General features: G+C 36.7%; 1 pseudogene; it reads left to right on the top strand.

The window, feature by feature from the left end:
- Positions 1-2,771: 2,771 nt before the first annotated feature.
- LOC122915494 lies at positions 2,772-14,640 on the top strand (annotated as a pseudogene).
- Positions 14,641-16,768: the final 2,128 nt, after the last annotated feature.

Genomic DNA, 16,768 nt, shown 5'->3' with positions numbered 1-16,768 from the left:
TGTGGCTGAAGAGGAAGAAATTAGAGGATCCCATGGAGCGTTTCATAGCATCATCCAGTAAAATGTGCTATTTTTGCTCACATTTCATTGTTTCTCACAGGGCCCCACCCAACTGCAAGGGGCAGGGATTTCAGACTCCCTGAAAGAAGGTGTAAACAGAAACATCTGAAATGAAGTCAAGAACTCAGAAACATCAAGGAAGCCCAAAATGGAGCTAGGAGGCCAGTGGTGGGGGGTGTTGGTCTCCTACATGTCCGTGCCTGGTGAAATATGAACTTTTAGACTGTGCCAACCACAATCTACTATATCCTGGTACAATTGTCAGAATGAGGCTTATTTCACTGAACTCCAACCTAGTATCTGGCATGGCAACTTATCCTATATAAACTGTTAATTATTTTTGCCTATACCAATGATAATTCTTTCAAAACAACTTCTATAGCCTGCAGTTTTTGCCTTTATCTATCTCTTTCTCTTTCTTTATTGGAGCACATTTCAGTTTTCTCCTGAATCTTTGTCTCCTGGATTTAAATTCCTCAATACCCCAGATAAACTTTTGGTTTGCTTTACAGTCTCAATCCTTCCTGGTTTGACCAAGGAACAGAGTTCCAGTCGTCAGTGAGAACTAGTGGTGTTCATTATATTTACAATTTATCAATATTCTGGATAGTGAATCTATGAATACAGAGAGGTTATACATAGTTATAACCAGGAAAATCATATATTTTTTAATTACTGAGAAGAAAAAAAAAAAGTCAACCCAGGGTACTAGTGGTAACAAAAAGCTTCTCTAGAAATGAGAACATTTCCTTGTGTCCACGTGTATGTCTATATCAACCCTTCCAAAAAGGAATAGTGCTTTTTCCCAGAAGTTGGGAGGTAACATTTCATGATAAAAATAAGGAAACATGTTCATTCTCTTGAGATCCTTTGGAGAAATCTGAGACAGTCTTCTAAGAGGAAAGGGATTTTCTCTACAGGTATAAACCCTCCAGAGGGGTAGGGATTGGAACCCAAAATGGGTTGAAGAACCTATTTTGAACAATGTAGCTTTTGAACGCTTTCTATGGGCCTGACCCTTTGGTAAGAAATCTCCATATATCATATTATTCCTTACAAGAATCTTTTGAAATGGGCATTTTAATAATTCTGTTTTAGAGCTAAAAAGTCTAACATTGGACAGGTAAACAGGTGAAATACAAAGCAAATTTTTTCTCGGAGTTAGATGACTCAGAACTGTGAATAAGGCTATGTCATCGGCGAGGACAAATGAAGTAATTGAGAATGCTACTCACTCTCAATACTTTTGTAGTCCTATTCATTCTTCCAGCCATTGTCATACAAATGATGACCATGTATCTGGAATAAGAAAGTTTATTTACTATAATTTCTCCTATTTTTACACAGACTTATTATTGAGTTTATGTCTCTTGATATGTAGAGAATTGTGCTCCAAGTTAGGGCAGGAGATATAAGGACACAGGGAAGCACAGGAGAGCAAGGGATAAGAGAGGGCAGGGGTTAGGAAACATGGCCTAGAGGTCAAAGGATCATGGAAAAGCAGGCGGTATGGTGAAGACAGAGGTGATGCAGGGCAGGCAAAGAAGAAATAGCTAAGAATATTGCCCTAAAAGCCTTTATTCCTTAGTCATAGAAACAGAATAGATACATAAAAGTGATAGCCAGCATCTTGAGTCAGGTCATGATCCCAGGATCCTCATCCTGGGGTCAGATCCTCCTTCCCCCAAGGTCAAGCCCCATGTTGATCTCTCTAATCATCCAGGATCCTGCTCCCCCTGCTTGTTCTTGTCCTTGCTTGGTCTCACTCTCTTTCTCTGTATCAAATAAATAAATGAAAATCTTAAAAAAAAAAAAAAGGAGCAAGATGTTACTCAGTGAAGATGTTTATTATTGTCTGCTTCATGGAAGATGTTCCAAAGTGATCTAATTAGGAAGGGAAATGATCAGAGAAGGGTCATTGTGGTTGAAGTGGGTAGAACATGGAATTCAGAATCCAATTTGAAACCAAGCTCTTCCTCTTAATAGTTACATGATTATTATTTCATTGTTTTTAGCTTCAGCTGTTATCTGTAAAATGGGGATAATAATAACTATGGCTTAGATTTGATGGAAGAGTCAAAGAAATAATGTATATACCATACTTGGTGCCTTTCTTGAAATAATGTGAGCCTCAATCTGTATCTGTTCCTCATCCTTGCTTCAAGGCTGGTATAATCCCTGTTCTTCTGCTACTCAACTGCTTAATTAAGGAAACATTGAGGGGTGCCTGGGTGGATCAGTTGGTTAGTTAAGTATCTACCTTCAGCTCAGGTCACAATCCCAGGGTCCTCTGCTCTGCAGAAAGCCTGCTTCTCCCTCTCCCTCTGCCTGCTGCTCCTTCTTTCTCTGTGTCAAATAAATAAATAAAATCTTAAAAGAAAAGAAAAAAGGAAACATTGATTGAATTCTTATTCTATAGTAGTCATTCTTCCAGTTGCTCAGGATTGAGCAGTGAACAAACCAGATTTTCTACTTTCTTGGACTTTATATTCTTGTGGGAGTTCCATTAAAAAAAAAGAAAGAAAATCCTAAGGAACCAAATCATTATACAAGCCTATTTCAAATGCTGATACATTTTATGAAGTGATTGAAAGTCTGATGTGCTAGTGAAGGGGAGGGAGGATATTCAGGGGAACCTCTCGGGTACAGTGATATCTGGGTGAGTGGAACTGGAGACACCTTTTTTCAGTGGGACTAACATGTGTAGCGACATGGGTTTGATGGATGAGCTTCAAGTTTTGGTCGAGGCAGAATGCCTGGAGTATAGTAAACACCCCCAGGGAGAGTGACAGAAGCTGGCATAAAGACCTGGTCCAGATGACATAGCTCCTTTTAAACTGCAGTAGAGGGTCTGAGTTTGTTCTCAGAGGCAGCTGTGACAATGACCGATGGGCCATGCCAAGGATTCAGAGGAGGAGCCGTAGGGGACGTCCTGTGAGTAGATGGTGAGCCCTCAGAGTGCCACGATTGGGAATTCAAACAGTCTTATTACATCACTTCAAAAACTTGATTCACCTCTCCCCAGGCAGCCCCAGAACCCTTTTCCTTGCTTGACCAACTGGGATCATTAGCCAATTCACATTTTTCTCAACCCATTTCTTCCAGGCCATTGATCCATGTGGCCTGCTCCAGCCGTGCTGAATTTTCCTTCCAATGAATAAACTCCCTTTCACGGCCTCTCGGACTGTCCCCTGTGCAATTTCCCAGGCGTTTCTTCCATTTGGTTCTTGGTCATGCCTCTGTTACCATTTTCATTATTTTAAAAATGGAGAGGAAGTGTTTCTGCTGAAGTTGCCCAATCTTGTTTTCACTCTATTGGACTCCAAAGTGTGCTGTCTGGGCACAGGCAGATGGATGAGGCAGAAAAGCCACTGATTTGATTTTCCCTTTCAATTTTCAGATCTTTCCCTGCTTGCCTGGCTTCGTTTTCTCTTCTAACAGTGCATCTAAATATGTGCCTTTTTCTTCCCTCTTGAGGTAATCCTTTTTATTGCTTTTACCTGTAACATTTGCCTTTGATGGTTTCTGGATATGTGTTTAGGATCAAAGATGTTCTGTTCTAGGCTTAGTTATCCTGTCTGTCTTTAACTTAGTTATTTCCCTTTGTTCTGTGATTTTTTTTGTCTTTTTTTTGGCTCATTTTTTCAGTGCCTCTTCTCAGAGATTCCTTTACTTAGGGGGTCAAAATAGTGCTGCTTAAATAAACTTTTTGTCCTCCAGAACCTTTAATGTGTCAGACAGTATGCTATTGTTGGTATTTTGAAAGAGAAATACTACCTCAGAGAAGCTCAATATTCTTGTACAGGTTTTGATGTTCTGTTCTTGTTTTAATGCCCAACAATCAATTAGTTGGTATGTATTCTCTAAATTAGATCCCCACTCAAGCCAAAAAACAGCTCCTCATCTGTCCCTGCTGATGGGTAGCAAACCTAAGAAGCATGTTTTAATAAGTGTCTGCAGAAAATTTAAAATAATTTCCTAAATGTTATTGCTCCCTTATTTCCCAGAAATCACTACTGCTGGGATTCCAAGTAGTGTTGTCATCTATGGTGGGGCAGGATGCACACAAATTGCATGATTATGCTAAATATTTGGAAATATATTTGTGTGTGTGTGTTTCTGTGTGTGTATATCGCATAATTAATTCCTTTTTTCTGCTTTAATTTTTTAGGATACCTAGCTTGCTTTATTAGCTGAGTGAGTTTATCATCAGTTATATATACTGCATTTTGTGACAATATTTTGACTAAATAAATTATTTGCAGTTTTCATGCTTTACTACACTTTTCAACCACATACAGAATTGACGTCTACGGGCACGGAACATTGCTTTTTTATGTAGGTTTTCTTCAATTTTGACCCCAGATTTCAAAGAAACATTTAAAGTTTGTCATGAAATATAACTATTTCTCTAGGTATTTCTAAAATTTGCTGGCTGAACACTGGCACTGCTACAAATATCCGTAGACATTATATGTATTTGCTTCATGTTTAAATGCATATAGTTTGATCATTATAAAAACAGTATAACCACAGTATAATAAGAAATTGGAAAAAAAAGAGAACTATACTCTCTTAATATAATCATCCTATTTTAATAGAAACGCTGCTTTCATTTCAGATCCTACAGTTTCTGTTTCTGAGAAGCTTATGGTGCTCCTGCATACCCAAAACCTGCTAGACCCTGGGAGTATAAAGAAGAAATGGAACAGTGTCTGAGCTCACAAGAGATCCCAGGGGAGACGGCAATCTCCTACAAAGCCGTGAAGAGATTAGTTTAGACAGAATGCTGGAGACTCAGGGATAGAATGATTAGGGGAAACTTAGGTGTTCATGAAAAGAGGCAGAGAAAGATTCTGGGGAAAGGGGATTCCCGAGTTTTATCTAAAGGGATAAACTGGGCTAACTCAAGAGAGGAAGGATAGGAAGGTCATTCCAGGAAAAAGAAATACCATGAGTCAAGGCATATGCCACAGTTTCATTTGGGGTACTATAGCAATTCACTCTTGCCGAAATACAACTCAAGTGGTAGGAAATGTTAGAAACAAAGTTCTTAGTCAACTGCAGGCTAGTCTGTGCATCATGCGTTGAACATAGTTTTAATCAAGGAACATTTAGATACAGAGCTATTATGTATTCATTTTATATACATATGTGTGTATACATACATGTGTGCATGTTTATTCCATGTTGCATTTAACAAAAATCAAGTGACTATGTTTTACTTACTATTAAATTTTATATATTATTAAATATTATAAATTTCTAAATAAATATTATTAAATATTGTTAAGAAAATGAAATAATATTATGGCTATTGCTCAAATTAATATAATTAGTCCAGGGCTTTTTATCCCCCCCCCACTCCCATAGCATGAACCTTTCCTTTAGACTATGTTCCTAGACTGGCAGATAGTCTAACAAAATAAAAACAACTTTATGCTTCTCAATAGATATCAGAAACTACTTAATAATGTGGTTTTTACTAATTTAAGCTCCTTCTCACCTACATGCAAGTTTGAATGTTTACATTTCTCAGTAGCCACTTCCAACACTGGTGACTGTCCCCCTTAAGTTTTACTAATTTATTTGGCAGATTATTTCTTAGTCTTTAGTATCAGATCCTTGTGATATAATAAGAATTGTTCTCATGTCTTAATGATGTTATGAGGATTAATTTAAGTAATGAATGAAAATTGCAGAGTGCACTGGCATATACAAGTGTTCGATAAATTATAGCAATCATGTTATTATCTCTCTGACTAATAAAAACTATCTTGATCTATTTTTTCTCTTCCTGGACCTATTAGAGAGTTAATAACTTAATGAATACTTAATGCTCATGTTAGAAAGCATTTTTTATTTTATACCAGTGATTGACTACCAGCACACAAAGCCCACAACTAGGATGAGGTACAAAAAGCAATGGGATATTTCAAATCTCCCAAAAAATACCAGTCCATGTAGATTGTCATTTAATACAACTTAGTAAAATTCCCAAGGTTCGAATCAAGAACAAACTTAAGTAAGGTAGCCCAATGGACTCACCACATCCCAGGTAGGGAAAATGACGATTAGCTCTATTTCTTATATCCAAGAGATTCTCTTGTACTAGAAACCATTCAAAAGTGGAAGTGTACTGTCTTAGATATAAGATCCATTAAAGAAGAAGAATGGGGGAGGAGAGAGTGTGGAAATAAATGTGTCTTTCTCAGATAGTAAGAGATTGAACTTTAAGTACCCCTGTAGATCTTAATGTTGCCAAAAAATGTCAGGCAGAGGTATAAAAATAAAACAATTAAACAAAACATGTTGGTTTTAATCATAGCAGTGGTACATTTTTTTTCCTTTCTTCAGCCAATCTATTTTTTTTAGTCAGGGCTATTAAAATATAAATTATGGATGATAAAATTCACCCTTTTAGCTGCTTCTCTCAAAGAACTTATCCATTTAACCTGACTTATCAAATTTATTGTCTTAATGTTTATAAGTTTCCTTTATACTTTGAATGTCTGTAGGACTTAAAGTGATATTCCCTCTTCCATTCTTAATACTGGTAATTTATGTCTTTACTCTTTTTTTCTTAATCAGTTTGGCCCGGTATCTATCTATCTATCTATATCTATATCTATATCTATTTTTTAATTTTGTTTATTTATTTATTTGAGAGAAAGAGAGAGAGCAGGATCACAAGTAGGAGGGAGGAGCTGAAGGAGAGGGAGAAGCAGACTCCTCACCGAGCAGGCAGCCCCACGCAGGGCTTGATCCTAGGACCCAGAGATCATGACATGAACCAAACGCAGATCCTTGACCAACTGAGGCACCCAGCTGCTCTAGTTTGGCCAGATTTTTATCAGTTTTATTACTGACCTTTTCAAAGGACCAGTTTTGATTTATTAATTTTTCTCTCTTTCACATTTTCTTTTTTTTAATGTATTAATGTACTTAATATATTGTATTTATTTATTTATTTAAATTAAATTTATTTATTTTCAGCATAACAGTATTCATTATATTTTCACCCCACCCAGTGCTCCATGCAATCCGTGCCCTCAATAATACCCACCACCTGGTACCCCAACCTCCCACCCCCTGCCCCTTCAAAACCCTCAGATTGATTTTCAGAGTCCATGGTCTCTCATGGTTCACCTCCCCTTCCAATTTCCCTCAACTCCCTTCTCCTCCCCCTCTCCCCGTGTCCTCCATGTTATTTGTTATGCTCCACAAATAAGTGAAACCATATGATAATTGACTTTCTCTGCTTGACTTATTTTACTCAGCATAATCTCTTCCAGTCCTGTCCATGTTGCTGCAAAAGTTGGGTATTCATCCTTTCTGATGGAGGCATAATACTCCATAGTGTATATGGACCACCTTTTCCTTATCCATTCGTCCGTTGAAGGGCATCTTGGTTCTTTCCATAGTTTGGCGACTGTGGCCATTGCTGCTGTAAACATTGGGGTACAGATGGCTCTTCTTTTCACGACATCTGTATCTTTGGGGTAAATACCCAGGAGTGCAATTGCAGGGTCATAGGGAAGCTCTATTTTTAATTCCTTGAGGAATCTCCACACTGTACTCCAAAGAGTCTGCACCAAACTGCATTCCCACCAACAGTGTAAGAGGGTTCCCCTTTCTCCACATCCCCTCCAACACATGTTGTTTCCTGTCTTGTTAATTTTGGCCATTCTAACTGGTGTAAGGTGATATCTCAATGTGGTTTTAATTTGAATCTCCCTGAGGGCTAGTGATGATAAACATTTTTTCATGTGTCTGATAGCCATTTATATGTCTTCATTGGAGAAGTCTCTGTTTATATCTTCTGCCCATTTTTTTTTTTTTATATGATTGCCTGCTTTGTGTGTGTTGAATTTGAGGAGTTCATTATAGATCCTGGATATCAACCTTTTGTCTGTACTGTCATTTGCAAATATCTTCTCCCATTCCGTGGGTTGCCTCTTTGTTTTTTTGACTGTTTTCTTTGCTGTGCAGAAACTTTTGATTTTGATGAAGTCCCAAAAGTTTATTTTAGCTTTTGTTTCCTTTGCCTTTGGAGACATGTCTTGAAAGAAGTTGCTGTGGCTGATATCAAAGAGATTACTACCTATGTTCTACTCTAGGATTTTGATGGATTCCTGTTTCACGTTGAGGTCTTTTATCCATTTTGAGTTTATCATTGTGTACGGTGTAAGAGAATGGTCGAGTTTCATTCTTCTACATATAGCTGCCCAGTTTTCCCAGCACCATTTATTGAAGAGACTGTCTTTTTTTCCACTGTATATTTTTTCCTGTTTTGTCGAAGATTAATTGACCATAGAGTTGAGGGTCCATATCTGGGCTCTCTACTCTGTTCCACTGGTCTATGTGTCTGTTTTTATGCCAGTACCATGCTGTCTTGGTAACCACAGCTTTGTAATAAAGCTTGAAATCAGGTAACATGATGCCCCCAGTTTTATTTTTATTTTTGTTTTTCAACATTTCCTTAGCAATTCGGGGTCTCTTCTGATTCCATACAAATTTCTGGATTATTTGCTCCAGTTCTTTGAAGAATTTCACTGATTTTTGTTATCTTATTTCCTTTTAAATTTTTTTTTTTGTATTTAATTTGTTCCTTTTTTTTTCATTTGTGGGAAAGTGATTTTTAATAACTTTTTAAATTAAATTTAGTTAATATATAGTGTGATATTAGTTTCAATGGTAGAATTTAATGATTCATCAGTTACATGAAACACCCAGTGCTCATTACATCAAATGCCCTCCTTAATGCCCATCACCCAATTACCCCATCCCCTCATTTACTGTCCCACTCCAGCAACCCTCAGTTTGTTTCCTGTAATTAAGAGATGTTATGGTTTGCCTCCCTCTCTGTTTTTATCTTATTTTCCCTTCCCTTCCCCATGTTAATCTGTTTTTTTTTTTTCTTAAATTCCACATATGATGAAACCTTATGGTATTTGTCTTTCTCTGACTGATTGCCTTTGCTTAGCATAATACCCTCTGGTTCTACCCACATTATTGCAAATGGCAAGATTTCATTCTTTTTCATTGTTGAGTTATATTCCACTGTATACATATATGCCACTCTTCCTAATCCATTCATCTATGAATGAACACGACAAGGGTTTCTGGAGTAGCCATCCTTATATGGGACAAACTAGATTTTATTTTTATTTTATTTTTTAAATATTTTATTCATTTGAGACAGAGAAGGAAAGAAAGAGTATGAACAGGAGAGAGGGGTAAAGGGAGAGAGAGAAGCAGAATCCCTGATGAGCAGGGAGGCCCAATGCAGGGCTCAATCCCAGGATCCTGGGATCATGACCTGAACCAAAGGCCGACACTTAACTGATTGAGCCACCCAAGCACCCCAAGAGAAATTAGATTTTAAAGCAAAGACAGTAATAAGAGATAAAGAAGGACACTACATCATAATGAAGGAGTCCATTCAACAAGAAGATCTAACAATTGTAAACATTTATGCCCCTAAATTGGAAGCAGCAAAATTAATAAATCAATTAATAACAAACTTAAAGAAACTCATTGATAATAATACAATAATGGTAGGGAAAATTAATACCCATCATTCACAGCAATGGACAGATCATCTAAGCAGAAGATCAATGGGAAAACAGGGCTTCGAATGACACACTGGGCCAAATGGACTTAAAGGATATATTCAGAGCATTTCATCCGAAAGCAGTAGAATATACATTCTTTTCAAGTGCACATGGAACATTCTTCAGAACAGATCACATACTGGGTCACAAGTAAGTTAGGTCGCAGCTGGTATAAGAAGATTGAGATTATACCATGCATAGTTTCACACCACAGTGTTAGGGAAACTTGAAGTCAACCACAAGAAAATAAATAGGCAGGACCATAAATACATGGAGATTAAAGATCATCCTACAAATAATGAACAGGTCAACCAAGAAATTAAAGAAGAATTTATAAAAAATACATGGAAGCAAATGAAAATGTAAACAAGACAGTTCAAACCTTTGGGATGCAACAAAACCTGTCCTAATGGGGAAATACATAGAAATACAGGCCTTCCTCAAGAAGCAAGAAAAATCTCAAAAATACAACCTAAACTTACACCTAAAGAAGCTGGAAAAAGAACAGCAAATAAAGTCTAAATCCAGCAAGAGAAGAGAAATAATAGACTTGAGCAGAAATCAATGATATACAAATAAAAATAGTAGAACAGATCAACAAAACAAGGAGCTGATTCTTGGAAAGAATTAACAAGGTTGATAAACACCTTGCCAGACTTATCTAATGCTATGGTTTTTAAGTACTACTTAAGCTGCAACAGATAAAGGTTGATATGTATTCATTTTAATTTGATTTAGAATATTTCCTAATTCCATTTTTGTTTTCTTCTTTGACACAGAGTTTATTAAGAAGTGTGTTTTTAAACTTCCAAATATTTGAGTATTTTTCAATTATTTTCTATTGGTTTCTAGTTTCCTCCCTGTTGCAATCTAAGGATATATGTTGTGCAATTTCATTCTAGAAATTTTGTGACACAGAAGTGAATAGTGTGTGAATAGTGTGTGCACTTCAAAAAAAAAATGTATTCTGTTGGGTTTCTCCCTTTGCCTTGTGAAGGTCAATTAGGTCAAGTTAGTTGATAGCATTGTTCAGGTCTTATATTTGCTTACTGATTTTCACTTTACTTATTTTATTAATTACTAAAACATCTCCAACTATAACTGTAGAGTTTAGAGTAGTCATTTTTAAAATTCCACGTGTAGCATCACTGATTCTTAACATCTAATAAATCAATTTTTTTATTTATTTAAAGAAATATAATTCACCAAAATGTGTCTGCTGATGCTTAAAATCAGTGTAATTCAGGTCTTAGTCAAAATAAGAAGCACCAGATACTTTTCATCAGGTAGAACATGGTTAACTAAACTATTTATACATTCATGTGTAAGTAAATTAAAGACATATTTTGGTATTTGGGGATCTATCTCTATTCAACGATCTTTCTAGGTATCACTAACCAAAAGGGAACAGACTAGATTTTTTTTTTTTTCAAGATTTATTTGAGAGGGATTCCATGCTAGCAGGAGAGAATCTCAAGAAGACTGCCCACTGAGTGCCAAGCCCCATGCCAGACTTGATCTCACGACACTGAGATCATAACCTCAGCTGAAATCAAGAGCCAGGGAATCCACTGCCTGAGCTACCAAGGTGCCCCCAAATTTCTTCTGACATTAAGATCCTAGGTGATGGTTTTTAGAAAATTCCCATTTTAAAGTTCAGTGGCATCAGTTGTAGGAGAGAGAAGGGAAAACTAAATGAGATTTTAAGAATCTTTGCTTTCTGTGACATCATTCTCATCCAGAAATCAGCATTATTTATTTTATTTACATTTGTTTGATTTAATATGTTTTTAGGAGCCTATTACTTTTCTCCTATGAGGTAACTTACTAAATTGAGTCTCACTCTGTTAGTTGTAAAATAATATAGTAACCACAACCCTGCCTATATCCTGGGATACAATTTCCCTGCCTATATCCTGGGAAATTGTAATAAATGAGATGATGACTAGGTAAAAAGTTGTACACAACCAAATCGATATTATCCTAATGATTATTATTAAGCAACAACACTCACATGCTAGCGAAAGTTGCTACTTCTGAACCACACACACACATACGCACACCACTTCTGCCCCAGAAGCTTAATTATATCTGTACTAAAACTTGTACCTCTTTGAATGATCTTATATTGTTTCTAACTCAACATTTCATGATCTTTTCTTCCCTAGGCAGCTAATTAAATCAGCAGCTGAACTCTTCAATTCATACTAAGGCAATCAGGAATTTCTATTTCTTTTCAACTAGTTCCCTCAAATAATTGCACAGTTCCTTTTTCTAGAATCTTGAAGGATCAAGACGAAATGGATTTTAATGGGTTACTTTCAGAGCCACAAACAAGACTGACTTTTCAAGACTTTGGCCGAGTATTTCTTTGAATGGAAGAAGGTTTGACTGATGGAAAATAAGCTAGTATATGTCCTAATGTGGCTTTTGATTAATTCACACCAATGATTCTGAATTTGTGCCATCTACTTTAAAAAGAAACCCAACTTGTGAAGCATTCTTATTTTTCATCCAGAGAGGATTAGTGGAGAGAAAATTAAGTTCCCTCATCTAAGTAAGTACCTCAGGGAACTATTCACCTATCAATGTATGGGAGAGTTTCTGCCTGTAACTTACCCAATTTCATTAGCATTAATGGGGGTTTTGTGTGAAATCCTGTGTGAATCATTGCTTTAGGAGATCTGTAAGAGTTGTTTGATTACTTTTATCCTGTAATGGCTCTATTCTCCAGCTCAAACTTTTAACTCGTTAGGCTTGCAATAGATGCTAAATTTTGAAAGGAATCAAGCTTGGACTTCTGCAGGTAATTAAATCAGAGGAGCAGCACATGGAGTCATTCACCACTGTGACTAGCAGATGCATGCTGCCTATCAGGTGCCCGGATGTTCTGCTAGAATGGTGTCTCTAGCACGTGAGGACTCAAACTTGAGTTTTTAGCTTTCATCCAATTATGTTTTGTTAATGTGAAAAAAATAGAAATATGTTTTATTAATATGTTCTCATTTATGAGTATTCTTACTCAAGCCTTCTATTTCCCCTCATTGCTGGGCTGTGAATTCTGACCCCATTTAGATGATGTTTCAAGTACTCCACCCTTGCCTTTGTTTGGCTTCTACTTTCTAATGATCTTTACATAGTATGAAAATAGAATCTGTGTCCAAATCTGGGCAATTCTGAAAATGAAAGGAGAAACTTGTGAGGCTGCATGGTCTGAGTGCACACGCAAAAACATCCTGGATGTGCATTAGGGAACTTCAGCAGCCTTAGTGAGGGGGAGGAAGGTAGAGCTAGAAGCCCAGCTGGTGGGCAGCCCTAGGTCCCTCTGACCAAGGTTAAGCTGCTTCTGCTGCCAGGGGCCTCCTCCTGTGGACCTAGTGTGCTCACACACATACAGACCTGGGATAGAAGTGTATTTTGGGGACTCAGAAGAAGAGGTGCGTCCTGACTAGATGAAAATTCAGATGAATTACCCAGTAAATGAAAAAGAAAGCACCAGAAATCTGACAGTATTTCCCTTTCTTTGATGAAAACCTCACTTTATGTGTAATAAGGGAGACATATGGTGAAGAAGCAGGAGTCGGGCATCCAGAGACTCCAGCAAATCCAGAACTTGATGCTGGTATAAGTGAACATCTGGATGTTTGGATCAAGATTCAGTTTCAGATGACTTCACTGTAGAGTTAGAAGATGAGTCTTGATTCAGCAGATTATAGCCTTAGTGAAGGAGAATAACTCTCAGAGGAAGATGATGAGGGATATTGAGGTAAATCAGGCAGGGCAGAGTGATAGAGGTTCACTTGAAGATCTTGAAATTTCCTCAGCAGACTACCAGAAGTATAATTTATGAAATAAAAATGAACCCTACCCTTTTACCCTACTGCGACAGATGTTGGGCAATTGGTGAGAAGTAGCTTCATAAATAGAAACAGAAAATATCTGTAAAAGCCAATTTAGAAAAGTTAACACAAGAAGAAGAAGGCTTTGGTGTTCCTGATTGTCAAAAAATAAAAACAAACAAACAAAACAAAACAAACAGAAAACACAAAAATTACAGTGGATGATTCCAAAGACTCATATGTTGAAGAAAACGATGATCACCTAAATCTCCCAATTCTAACAAAGGGACACTATTCTCAGGCATGAGCTTCTAATTGGATCACATATAGCAAACTCAAGGAGTGTGGATGGGAAAAAACACGAGACAAAGAAGAAAATATGGAATCTAGTTTTCTCCTTAATGCCATTGATTCTCATAGGATTTGCCTAGGTCAACCTAAAAACAGTTGCATTGCCCATTGCAATATAGGACATTTTATGGCATGTTTTACATGTGCAAAGCAGCTTAAAAAATGTATGCAACGGGCTCCTGGGTGGCTCAGTGTGTTAAGCTGCTGCCTTCCACTCAGGTCATGATCTCAGGGTCCTGGGATCGAGTCCCGTATCTGGCTCTCTGCTCAGCGGGGAGCCTGCTTCCCTCTCTATCTCTCTCCCCGCCTCTCCATCTACTTGTGATTTCTCTCTGTCAAATAAATAAATTAAAAAAAAATGTATGCAAGATGAGTAAGTCCTATAGATCTGCTGTACAACATAGTGCATACAGTTAACACATATTAGACACTTAAAATACACTGAGGATAGATCTCATGTCAAGTATTCTTACACACACACACACCCCCAAAACGCAAGGAAATTGTTGGAGGACGGATATGTTTAGGACCCTAATTGTGGTAATAATACAATGAGTGTATACTATGTCCAAACTTAACAAAATGTATACATTAACACATGTAATTTTTTGTAATGTATATCAGTCATACTTTGATAAAGCTTAGAAAAAGAGAGAAGCAAGCCCTACCCAGTAGGAAGACAACCAATTCAAATGAATGTGATATTCCCCCTAGTTGACCTGTCCATGAAAGTTGAATTATGTATTTCTAACAATAAAACCCTAAACATTTAAAGGAACATGAAATGTATCATTTTTTTTTTAATATGTCAAAGCAAGAAAGTATCTTAGTTCATGTATCTTTCTTCTCATCAGAGTAATTTACCTATTGGGTTGATAGTGAATGTTTACTTCTTTTTAGAAAAATGTAAATTCTGTCTACATATTTGGGTTTTGATGTAATTTAGATTGGATATGCTGTTCATCCTTTATTCCTATTCCTTATATTTTAAATCTTATCCACTTTCTCTTAAATGAGAAGTACCTAATTTTATTTTTATATAAGTAGGGCATTTAAATGTAACTTATTTAGTACTTTTCATGTAAGGAGAAAAAGTTTGTGTGGAAGATTTAATATTAAAATTTTAAATACCCTTTAATCTTGCGATTCTTAGTTTCTCTCCTCTTTCAGAGCCTCTTAAAATACTTTTTCCAGATAAAAAATAAATTGGTAGTTATATTTGGTGCTGTGTAATTAAAGTGTACTTTTTCTCCAGCCGCTTTGGTATATAAGGGATTAGTGGTAAAGATGTTGTCTCTTGAGAAGTCTTTGGGAATAGGCATCATTTATCCATAAAACAGAATTTTTCAAGGTTCTGTAGTAGAACACGGAGTGGTCCTGTGGGGTACAGCTTGGGGTATCAGACTTCCCCACACAGGATTTCAAGATGTGGCAGAATCAACTGTTTCCCTTAAATTAATACAAAAATCTAATATACTTTGAGGTACATTCTTGGGCTGGGTTACATAGTGCCAAGTAGTTTCCTAGGATTCAGAACTTCATTTATGGCAAGTTCTAGAAACCAGTGAATTCAGAAAGATAAATTTAGAAATCTTATGGAAAAAAAAAAAAAAAGTTCAGGGATACCTGGCTCACTCAGTTGTTTAGGTGTCTGCCTTTGGCTCCGGTCCTGATCCCAGGGTCCTGGGATTAGCCCCACATTCTCCTTCTCCCCCTGCTGTTCCCCCTGCTTGTTCTCTCTCTCTCTCAATCTGTCTCTGTAAAATAAATAAATAAAATCTTTAAAAAATAAAATAAAAAATGTCCATTTTAAAACTAGCTAGAAAAGTCCTAACTTTTTTCTAAATTATCCAGAAATTATGTGCCACCTTTCTTCAAAAAACAAACAAACAAAAAAAAGGGTCAAAACATAGGATTCTAAAATATCTTTCAAACTCTGCAGATTAATTTCTTCATTCATCTTTAAATATGGATCTTATTTGAAGCAAAACACTGTGAATAACTATTTTGATGTAGGGTCCCAGTGTTTTTCTCCTGTGTGTGGTAGTTCTATAGACTTGAATGAGAGTAGTGACATCAACTGAACTATAAGTTCAGAACAGGGCTGCAGAGTCACTTCAAAAATTTTCTTTGCCAGTCACTAACAGTATATTGTTATAAACTTCAGAACCCCCCCCCAACACACACCCCTTCCCCATGTATGCATATGTAAGCGAGAAACAAATGGCGGAAGGAATTAGTACATCAGCCAAAGAGTGGTCCTGAAACACAGCACATCAACTAGAACTAAGTAGAACTCATCTTTTTTGAGGAGAGTTGGTGGCATAAATGAGATTACCAACAATATATATCTGGAGTATATGTCTGCAGTGATCATATAATTTATAAAACATTCATATCTATACGCAGTTGGAGTCTCTTGTATGCCTATGGATCAGCAACATGGAATTTTTTTTTCCCATTTTCAGGTTTAGTGTATTTACTTATTGATTTATGAATAATTTATGAAATGTTAGAGTAGGAAAAATAATGCAAGAAGAACCATTAATGACGATGTAAGGACAACAAGGATAAAATGAGGGACCTTGTCTTTGACTCTAACCTTCTGAAGTACATACTCATTCACACAGATACCTGCCTGGTCTGCAAAATCTAGAAAAGTTCTGCTTATAAACACCCTAGGTTTTTTGTTTGTTTGTTTTTCACATGTTTTTATACCCTCCTAGCTCTCTACTTAGTTTTAGTCCAACTTGCCTTTCATCTCACCAAGGTTTCCATCCTTCTATTCTATCTACTTTTCTGTTATCTCTTTCTAACAAATTTCACTCCCACCCCCTTCCTCTCCATGTGGATTTCAATGGCACTTCCCTATCAACCTCCAGAGTAACCACACTGTTCAGA

The sequence above is a fragment of the Neovison vison genome, chromosome 8, assembly GCF_020171115.1.
Source record: "Neovison vison isolate M4711 chromosome 8, ASM_NN_V1, whole genome shotgun sequence".
Classification (NCBI taxonomy): Eukaryota; Metazoa; Chordata; class Mammalia; order Carnivora; family Mustelidae; genus Neogale; species Neogale vison.
This window is presented reverse-complemented; position numbering and strand designations above follow the sequence as displayed.